Below are 10,933 nucleotides of genomic sequence, written 5' to 3'. Positions count from 1 at the left end.
AGACTTACTAGGTAATCCCTTCATTGAGATCAACTTGAATGAGTAGGTGAAAATGGCAAGAGCCTTCTGCTGTGACTGAGGGAAAACGCAGTATCCACAAGCAAGAGAATGAAGTTGGATCTCTACCTCATACCATATACAAAAATTAACTCAAAGTGAACCAGTGGCCTAAATGCAACTCAAACTCTTCTATTGCCAACTTCTACTTCTTTTGATTCTACAAAAGAAACTATGTCTCCAGCAGCCCGTAAAACCCAGGAGTCCAGTGAATCATCGGACAGACTCATGACAAGTAAACAGCAGGAAGAAGCAGATTGGGAAAGCATAAATGTACTGTCGATGATGCATGGCTTAAAACCTTTGTCCCTAGTCAAAAGAACAGATCTAAAAGATCTCATCATTTTTGACAAACAGTCATCACAAAGAATGAGACAAAATTTGCAAACATTGGTGGAAGACACAGCACGTCAACAGAACATGATTCAGGAACTCATAGAAACTAATCAGCAGCTTAAAAATGAACTTGAGCAATCACAAAGCCGAGCAGCAGATCAGGAACAACGAACTAATGACTTGGAAAAAATTATGGATAGTGTGAGATCCAAAATTGGTGAATTGGAGGATGAATCCCTAAATATGGTTTGCCAGCAACAGAATAAAATAAAAGATCTTCAAAAGGATCAGAAAGCTTTACAGGCAAAATGCCAGCATTACAAGAAAAAACGAATGGAGCAACAAGGTATTATTGCTTGTTTACAAAAAGATACCTATAGATTAACAAAGAAGGAAGAAGAACACATTATCACTCAAAATAGAGTGTTCTCATATCTCTGCAAAAGAGTTCCTCATACCATCTTGGATAGACAGTTGCTTTGCCTGATTTTTATGAAGCTAAAATTAGAAAAAATTATAAACAAAGGCAATTTAAAGAAGAGGAAAGTCAGTCAGAAGAAGAAACTGACTATAGAAGTCTGGATGCCTCACCAAATTATAAAGGCCTTCTCATATCATTGCAGAATCAGCTCAAGGAATCAAAATCCCAGATTGATGAACTTTTAAGTGAAAAGCTGAACCTCCAAAAGATTTGGAAACCAGGCCCACACAGCATGAATTAAGGCTTTATAAGCAATAGGTGAAGAAATTGGAGAAAGCCTTTAAGAAAAACATCGAATTACAGCAGCTTATCAGCCCCCCAAACCTGGAGGAAATGGAGAAGAAAGATGAGCCCAACAAAGATAATCAGCCACAGACTCTAATTGACCAGAGATACTTCCAGGTACTCTGTAGTATCAATTCAATTATTCACAATCCAAGAGCTCCAGTAATAATTTACAGAGCAAAGGAGGAGCCCAACAATTTAATAAAGATCTTACGCAGGATTGTGGATTTGAGCATCTTGTTCCTATAATAGAAATGTGGGCAGATCAACTGACATCTCTGAAGGATTTGTATAAGTCCTTGAAAATACTATCTGCTGAAGTGGTGCCTTGGCATAATTTAAAGAAGAAGGATGAAAATGAAGGTATCAAAGTTGAAGATCTTTTGTTTATAGTCGATACCATGTTAGAAGAAGTTGAAAATAAGGAAAAGGACAGCAATATGCCAGACTTTCAAACTTTGCATGCTGTTGTTTCTCATTTTCAAAAATTGTTTGATGTGCCTTCTTTGAATGGAGTCTATCCTCGAATGAAGTTTATACTAGGCATGGAGAAATGAGCAATGCTGTGAGAAACCTCCAGGAACACTTAGAACTAGATAGTTCAGCCTCATTGTACGTGCTGGTAAACGCAGTTGGAAAACTGTGTAGACTGATTAATGAGGATGCGAGTGAACAGGTTAAACAGGTTTTGAGACCTGAAGATCTCCAAAGCATTATCAACAAACTAGAAGAACATGAAGCATTTTTTCCAGCATTTCAGGCATTTACTAATGATCTACTTGAAATCTTAGAAATTGATGACTTGGATGCCATTGTACCTGCAGTAAAGAAATTAAAAATACTTTCATACTGAAAACAAATCCTATCATTTTTACTGTGTAAATTGAATTCCTAGACATTCTAAATATTTTTGTATGATCTTGAAACAAGGGTTATTCAATGTTTTTACTTGCAGTATTCATCCCTTTCTTAGCATTGGGTACTTCTCCATCCATTTTATTTTTATTAACTTTTGATACTCTTATAGAGAAAATAGTTGCAATTTAATTGAACTTTAGATCACTTAATTGTTTCTTAAGCAATTGTTGAATGCCTAAAATTTAAGCTTTTTTTAAATAAAGTAGGGCATGTGAATAAAAGAGAAATTCAGGGAAATATATGGTAAGATGGCCAAAGGCTCTCAAGTCCCAACAGTAGGAAGCTTTGCTTTCCTGGCAAAGACTAAATGGCACACTCTATTAAGATACTTCTTAAAGTAGTTTTCCTATCAAAGCAGGGAGAAGAAAAAGAATGAAAATTGTGTTACCATTTTGTTAGTATAGGAAATGAATTATGCAGTAAAACAGATGAGTAGATAGAAGTCCTTCATTTTTAAAAGGATCTTTTTGCAGTCTTGATTGTAATGCACTTTTTAAAAAGACATAAGAATTTAAATAAAATTTTTGTAAAGAATTTCCAAACATAAGTGTCCTTAATGACTGATTTATTTTTATAACTCACAAAAATGAGTCAGATTCTCTTCTTAGACTGAGACTTCCTTGGGCAATTACTGCATTTTTACAAAAAGTACTTTTCTTGCTGCCTGATAATATTCTCTATTATCAATAGCCTGATTTTCTTGAGAGGCCTCACATCTGTGAGTACATTCTACTTTGGTCTTCTCCCACCTTTTATAAGTAAGAAGCCTAAAAGACTTCTCAAATTCTTGTTGTTTGGAATGCAGAATATTGTAAAGCATTTCCTGGAAGCAGCATAGAATGGAGAGAGTAGATATCAGTGGACAATCATCCAGATCTTTGGTCTTATAACTTTAGGTTTAGGGATTAGGCCAGATAATGATATAGATTCCTTCCATATTTAAAATTCTTGTTTTGTTTTATTATTAGCCTGCAATTCGTGGAAGAACTGTGTCTTTAATGGTTTACTAGAAAAAGTATTTGGGTATTCAAAAATGTAAATACTCTGAATTGATTAGGTTATTCCAAGAAACTACTATGAAACAATTTGGAAGTCTAACAACATTTGAAAGGAAGAAATGTAATTAAACATTTTAAACCTAATTTGTGGTTCTCTTAAAACTCTATAGATAGCTCCTAATTTAAAAACACAGGTTTTCCTCAGAGCCCTAAGGGTTTTTTAGAGTGCCCAAAAGCTACTGAGAGGCACAGTGACACTAGTAGGAAGGGATTTAGGCTCATCCATGATCAGATCCACTTTTATCCTATTTAAATTATTTAAAATATAAATAAGCACTATAACTTGTGTTTAGCTCTTGATTATTTTTTAAATTTTGAGATAGAATTTTCATATAATAAACTGTACATATTTAAAGTATACAATTTGATGGGGAAACGGACTTTGGCCCAGTGGTTAGGGCGTCCGTCTACCATATGGGAGGTCCGCGGTTCAAACCCCGGGCCTCCTTGACCCGTGTGGAGCTGGCCATGCGCAATGCTGATGCGCGCAAGGAGTGCCGTGCCACGCAAGGGTGTCTCCCGCGTGGGGGAGCCCACGCGCAAGGAGTGCGCCCGTGAGGAAAGCCGCCCAGCGTGAAAGGAAAGAGCAGCCTGCCCAGGAATGGCGCCGCCCACACTTCCCGTGCCGCTGACGACAACAGAAGCGGACAAAGAAACAAGACACAGCAAATAGACACCAAGAACAGACAACCAGGGGAGGGGGGGAAATTAAACAAATAAATAAATCTTTAAAAAAAAAAATAAAGTATACAATTTGATAAGTTCTAATATCTGTATACACCCATGAAACCATCACCACAATGAAAATAATAAAGATACCCATCATTCCAAAAGTTTTCTCTTTGCCCTTGGTGATCCCATCGCACCCTTCCCATCCCTAGGCAACTGATTTGCTTTCCATCACTATAGATTAGTCTGCATTTTATAGAATTTTATAGAAATGGAATCAAACAATATATCCTTTTTTTTGGTCTGATATCTTTCAGTCAGTATAATTCAAGCTTTTGCATGTTTTTGCATGTATTAACAGTTCATTCCTTTTTGTTGCTGTGTCGTGTTCCATGTGTGATTATACCATGATTTGTTTATCCATTCACCTCTTTATGGACATGTAAGGCATTTCCAGTTTTTTTGCTGTTACAAATAAAACTGCTGTGAACAGTAAATGTCTTTGTTTGGACAAAAAATAAATAAATAAAATAAAATAAAATAAAATGAATTACTAAATTATCACAATTTTTAAAGTTGAAATTTGATTAGTGGCTATGTAGGGCTGGGGAAGGAATGTTAAGGAGTGTGGAGTTTTTCTTTTTGGAGTAATGAAATTGTTCTAAAATTTTGTGGTGACAAATGCACAATATTGTGGTTGTACTAAAAGCCATTGATTATAAAAAATAAATAAATAAAATGAATTACTAAATTATCACTCCTCTCATTATTTTTCCCCATAGCTCACATTAACATACACTCAGAAGAAAGCTATTTTTTTTGCAATGCATTATTTGCATTTAATAAAGGAAATCTGATGAAAAGAGTGAAAAAAGTTGAGATATTAAATATTGTGTATATAGTTGCTATAGGCTTTTGAGTATCGTAAAGTCAAGCTACATATTTCTGACCACATTCAATTCTGGCTTCTCCTATCCATCTTTTAGCACTCTTCACCTTTTTCATTTACTACAAAATTCTTTTATGAAATAATCTCAGTTATAGTTGGTTCCATAGCTGCTTAGTTGTCTGACTTTTATGAATTCCAGTTGTTAATGGCATGTTTATAAGAGATGAGACCGAAAAGTATAGCTTAATTTCTCATGATTTTGTACCAGCACTGGTAAACACAACAGTGAGGAAACTGCTGTCTAGGATTTTGCTGACTAGAAAGCTCATGGGAAGACCTTTTGTGCTTGGAGGAAATTCATTATTGTGAGCAAGTAGATCATTGTCTAGACATGAGAAAAATTAGGTCAGGGACTGGTTATGATTCTTCTATTTCATGCATTAAGAGCAATTTAGACTTGAGGATGCATCGTATAAATAGAGTTCTATGAATTATGAGCAAAATCATTTTAAAAATATGTTTCCCCTGTCATTTATGGTTTGCTGTGTGTCAGTCATGTTAATAAAGCATTACATGCAAATCTAACTTAATGTTGCCCTGATATTTAGGACACAGGCACTATTATTATATCCTTTGTGCAGATGCAGACACAAACATGGCAAAAGTAAGTAGCTTACTCAACGTCATAGTACTAGTAAGTGACACAGGTGTGTTTTAAATTCTCATATTAAATTATATCTTGGGATTTTATTTTTATTGTGGTAACATATTTATGCACTATAAAATTTTCCATTTTAGCCATTTTAAAACATAAAATTCAGTTGCATTAATTGCATTCACAATATTGTGACACCATTCATTATAAAAATTTTCCCATCACACTGAAAAAAACTCAACAACCATTAAGCATTGACTCCCTATTCCACAATCCCTCATCCTTTGCAATGTATAATATATTTTCTTTCTCTAGGAAGCTGAATACTCTAAATATTTCCTATCACTGAAAATACTCTCGATATTTGTCTTTTGTGTCTGGCTTACTTCACTCAATGTGATGTGTCTGAAGTTTATGCATACTGTACCACTTATCATAACTTTATTACCTATTACATCTGAATAATATTGCATCATTTTTATATACCATATTTGTTTAACCATTCAGTGGCTAAGAACAGCTAGATTGCTTCCACTATTTGGCTATTGTATATAAACCTGCTTTGAACATTTGGGTACAACTGTGTTTGAGTTCAAACTTTCAAATATTTTGGTTATATACATAAAAGTGGGATTTCTGGGTCAGATGATAATTCTCTTTTTAACATTTTGTGGAACTGGCAAACAGTTTACTAGAGTAGCTGCACCACTTAAATTCCCAGTCAGATGGTATGCGTGTTTCTAGTTTTCCAAATCCTCATCAAAACTTTTTATATTCTGTTTTGTTATGTTTTGCTTAATAAACGCCATTCTAGTGTGCTTGAAATGGTATTCCAGGGTTATGATTTTCTTTTCCCTAATGGCTAATGATATTGAGCTTTTTTTTGTATGTTTATTGGATGTCTGTTTATTAATGCCTTTAACCATTTTTGAAAATGAGCTTCATTTCTTTTGTTGTTGTTGAGTTGTAGCAATTTTTATATGTATTTTGGATATTGAAACCTCATATTATATGTAAGTTCCAACTATTTTTCCAATTCTTTTCTTCATCTATTCTTTTATATGTTCACTTTCAGAAATTATATCTTTAAATTTACAAATCATTTTCTCTGCCTCTTCATATCTGCTGTAATATGCCTCTATGTATATTTTATTTCATTTATAGTGCTTTTCCTTCCCATAAGATCTGCTGTTTTTCTATGTATGCTTTCAAAATCTTCTTTGTGCTCATCCATTGCCTTCTTAATATCTGTAATCTCTTTAAACTTCTCATTGAACATATTAAGGAGATTTGTTTGAACCTCTATTATTAGTTATCTCAACTCATTTATGTCATCTGTAGGCTTCTCTTGTTCCTTTAACTGGGCCATAGCTTCCTGTTTCTTGGTATGGACTGTGGGTTTTTTTGTTCATTACTTGACTTCTGGTTTCTAGATATAATTATTCATGGTTCAGGTTCTTTCTTTAGTTTGTTGCTTTCTTGAATTTTCTCCCTTGCTGCTTGTGTATGAGCTTGGAATGTACTTCATGCTGTTAGTTGTGGAGACTGAAGTTGCCCATGTTTCCCCAGGTACCAATGAAGATTCTCCTACCTTTCTCTACCAGGTGTAGTGAGGGAACCATAGCCATGTGTCATAAACCAACCTGTGCAGCCCAAGATAGTTTGTAGTTGCCCAGAAAGATTGGTGGAAATTCAAGCCCTTTCTTCCCCTGCCTGTGGCAGGGCTGCAGCTGCAGGGTTGGGCAGCAGTCAGCTGTGTGGATCAAAAATGTCCTCAGTTGCCCAGTTAAACTGACATAGCACTCGCCTCCTCTCCCTGCCAGAGGAGGGGATGGATCCTCTGGAGTGCCCAAAAATCTAATCCTTGTGGTAAAATGCAGTTGCAGTTGCCCTGAGAGGCTGAGTGTGTACTGTTCTTTTGCACTTTAGTGGGGGTGAATAGAATAACTGATGCCCAACATTTCTGACTATATAGTTTGAAAGAGCCTGCTGTTGCCCAGAGTGGCTAAGGAAACACTACCCCTCTTCTTTCTTATTGAGTGGTGGGAGTAGATCCACAGGAACACAACACTCTACTCCATGTGTGCTGGACATGCCTGTCACTGCCTGGAAAGACTGAGAAAACATATGTCCACTCCTATCCTATTGTGGAGTAGAGGTAGATCCACAAGCACTCAACAGTCTATTCCATGTACACCTAAAGTGCCAGCTGTTGCCCAAAAAAGCTTATAAAATATAGCTCCCCATATTTCCAACTTGGGGGTAATGAAGGAGATACAGGGGTCCAAATATTCAGTTTGTGATGGCCAAAGCACCTGAAATTACCCAGAGGGGCTGAAAAAACACAGCCCATCTGCTGTCCTATTGAGGATGAAAGTGGAGCCACAGGGACCCAATAGTCAAGTTTCTGTAGGCCAAAAGTGCCTGAAGTTGCCCTGAGAGGATGAGGAAACATCAACCTCCTCTTATCCTACGGGCAGGCGGACAGAGGTGAAGAGGGAATTGAAGGTGCTCAACAAACCATCATTTGTGGACTGGAAGCATCTGCAGTTGCCCAGAGAGGCCAAGGAAACATAGCTCCTCTCCTATCCTATTGGGAGGCAGGGCCCCTGGTATCAGACTAGTTAGTCCATGATGGGTGAAAGTGCCTGCAGTTATCCAGAGAGGCTAGGTCAGGTCTTCATACCTTCCTGCCTGCAGGAGATATAGCTGGAACCTAGGTTATGGCTGCAATCCAGTCTTGGTGGAAAGAAGCTGGTCCCTAATTTCTCTGTGATTTTCAGTTAGCCCCACTTCCCTTCATGCATGGAGTCGAGTGAAAATAGTGGCCTCTTTCCGACTTGGACAGGTTCAAACTTTCGATGTTCATAGGATTAGACTTTAGCCAGCTGAATTTAATAATCCCTCCCCCTTTTTTTTTTGAAACTGGAGCTTCCATCTCTAGCCAAGGAGTAGTTCCTGACGCAGCTTTCACTGCCAGAGTAGGATGGGTACCTGCCTCCATGCCATTGCCTACAATTTCATTCAGCCCTGTTTCCTCTCATGCCAGTGGCCTCTTTCAAATTTTTTAATGTAGGCATTTAGAGCAATAAAATTCCCTCTTAGCACTTCCGTTTCTGCATTTCATAAGATTTTTAAAAATATTTGTTTCCTCAATTTAACTCATCACAGTATATTCACTGATTCCCCTTGCAATTTCTTTTTACTAGTGAATGTTTGAGTGTATTAACTTCACATATTTCTGGATTTTCCAGTTCTCTGTCTGGTATTGATTTCCAGATTTATTCCATCATAGAGTAGACAATTTTTATAATTTCAATTGTTTTAAATTTATTGACATTTCTTTATTGACCAACATCATGTCTCTCATAGAGAATGATCCATATGCACTTGAGAAGAACGATTACATCTTAATTTTATTGGGTATCATGCTTAGTATTTGTCTGTTAGGTCTATTTAATTTATCATAAAATTCAAGTTTTCCATTCCATATTGATCTGCTGCATAGAGATTCTATCGATTGATAAGAGTAGTATATTTATGTCTCCAAATATTATTGAAGAGTTGTAAATGTATCCCTTCTGTTTTGTGATTACTTGTCTTATGTACTTTGAGGCATTATGATTTAGTGCATAAATATTTATAATTGTTAAATCTTCTCGGTAGATTTCCACTTTTATTACTATATAGTGTCCTTCTTCACTTAGCACAGCTTTTGCTGTATTCTATTTTGTCCAATTTAAATATAGCTATCCCAGCTTTTTTGTTTACTATTTACATGTAATATAATTTCCATCTTTTCTCTTTCAAACAATTTGTGTCTTTAGGTCTATGTGGAGTCTCCGGGAAATAATGTTGAATCATTCTCTTTATTGCATCAGACAAATGAGTGTCTTTTGATTGGGCAGGTTAATCCATTAATACATAGCGCTGCTCTGCAAATTTTACTTAGTTCATACATTTCTTTTGGTTTTTATATGTCATAACTTTTTTGTCCCTCTTTTCCTTTTTGTACCTTCTTTTCTCTATAGTTGATACTTTGTTTTGTATTTAAATGTTTCCTTTCTCATCTTTTTCTACATGTATATACACAAAAACATATATATCAATGTTTTATTTTATTTACATTTTTCAAACTTATCTCAACACCCCCACATGATTCTCTCATCTGTTTGATAATTGTTTGCTCATGTAATCCAGGAAGCACCAGGAACTGAGCCCAAAATCTCCCACATGGGAGGTGAGTGCCAAACAGCCAAAGCTGCATCCACACCCTGCAAACTGTCGAATCTTCTGTCTTGTGGCATCTCCTTATTTAGGCATATGCTGATTGTCGCAGGTGTGGTGTCTAGCTTGTGGCAGGTGCAGCAACTAGGTCTTTGCAGTGGGTGTAGTTTCTAGTTTTTTGCAGCAGGTGTGGTGTCTAGCTCACTCTGGCCAGCGTGGCTTCTAGCTCTTCTTCCTTAGAAGAATCTGGGCCCTGAGCCTGGGACCTCCCTGTGGTTAAACCACATCTGCTACCCTGTATATATTTTTAAAATTATTTCTTTGTTGTTGCCCTGGGGTTTATATTACACAACCTACATCTGTAGCTGGATAATTTGTAAAGATCCCAAAATAGCTTCAATACCATGAATGATCCCTGCTTCCAAAATTGTTTTCCCTCTCTATCCTGTTTTTATTCAAACTTACCTCTTTATATTTCATATTCATTATGAGGAAATATGCCCTTTTTAGCTCAAGTATAATCAGACTATCTAATTTAATAGTAGAATTGTATACGGAGATTGCAGTAATATTTGTATTGCATTTTACTTTTTAACAATCCTTATTAAAGGTCTTCATTTCTTCACAGTATTCCAAGCAACTCTGTCCTGATATTTCCTTTCAAACTACATAATTCCATTTTTTACTATCTGCTTGCATCATTGTCTTTTTAGTGCAATGCTTTGCTGTGTGGGGTCCTGCACTTCTCTGTGCTGGTGGGAGCTTGCACCTCTCTGCACTGTGTGGGGGCTGCAGAATTCCTTTGAAAAATTCTTGTAGGGCAGGTTTATTTGAGTAACTATTTCAGTGTCTATCTGTCATTATTTTAAACTCTCCTACATTTTTGAAGGATGGTTTGCTGGATTAAGTTGTTGTTGTTGTTGTTGTTGTTGTTTGGTCCAGCAGATATTCTCTTTCAGGGCCTTAAGTATTTCAACCCACAATCTTCTTGCCTCTCTGATTTCTAATGAGAAATAAGCAATTTGTCTTATTGAAGATGTCTTTTATTTGATGATTTGCTTTTATCTTGCTGCTTTCAGAATTCTCCCTTCATCATTTAGAAATTTGACATTTTAGTTACTATATTTCTCAGAGTATGCTTATTAGGAATTATTCTTTTTAGAGTACATTGCACTTCTTGGGGAGGCACATTTTTGCTTTTTTTAAGACTTGGGAAATTTCCAGCTATTTTTTCTTCAAGTATTATTTCTGCCCAGTTTCCCTTTCTTTTCTTTCTTGGGATATCACAATGAATATGTTTGTTGACTTCATAATTTCACTCAAATCACAGAGATACTGATCAATTTTGTTCTCTTCTT

General features: G+C 36.2%; 1 pseudogene; it reads left to right on the top strand.

Moving 5' to 3' along the window:
• Positions 1–217: 217 nt before the first annotated feature.
• On the top strand, positions 218–2,019 carry LOC101422481 (centrosomal protein of 70 kDa pseudogene; annotated as a pseudogene).
• Positions 2,020–10,933: the final 8,914 nt, after the last annotated feature.

This window comes from Dasypus novemcinctus, chromosome X (genome assembly GCF_030445035.2).
Source record: "Dasypus novemcinctus isolate mDasNov1 chromosome X, mDasNov1.1.hap2, whole genome shotgun sequence".
NCBI lineage: Eukaryota > Metazoa > Chordata > Mammalia > Cingulata > Dasypodidae > Dasypus > Dasypus novemcinctus.
The sequence above is the reverse complement of the archived record's forward strand: the minus strand, read 5'-3'. Positions and strand labels throughout refer to the sequence as shown.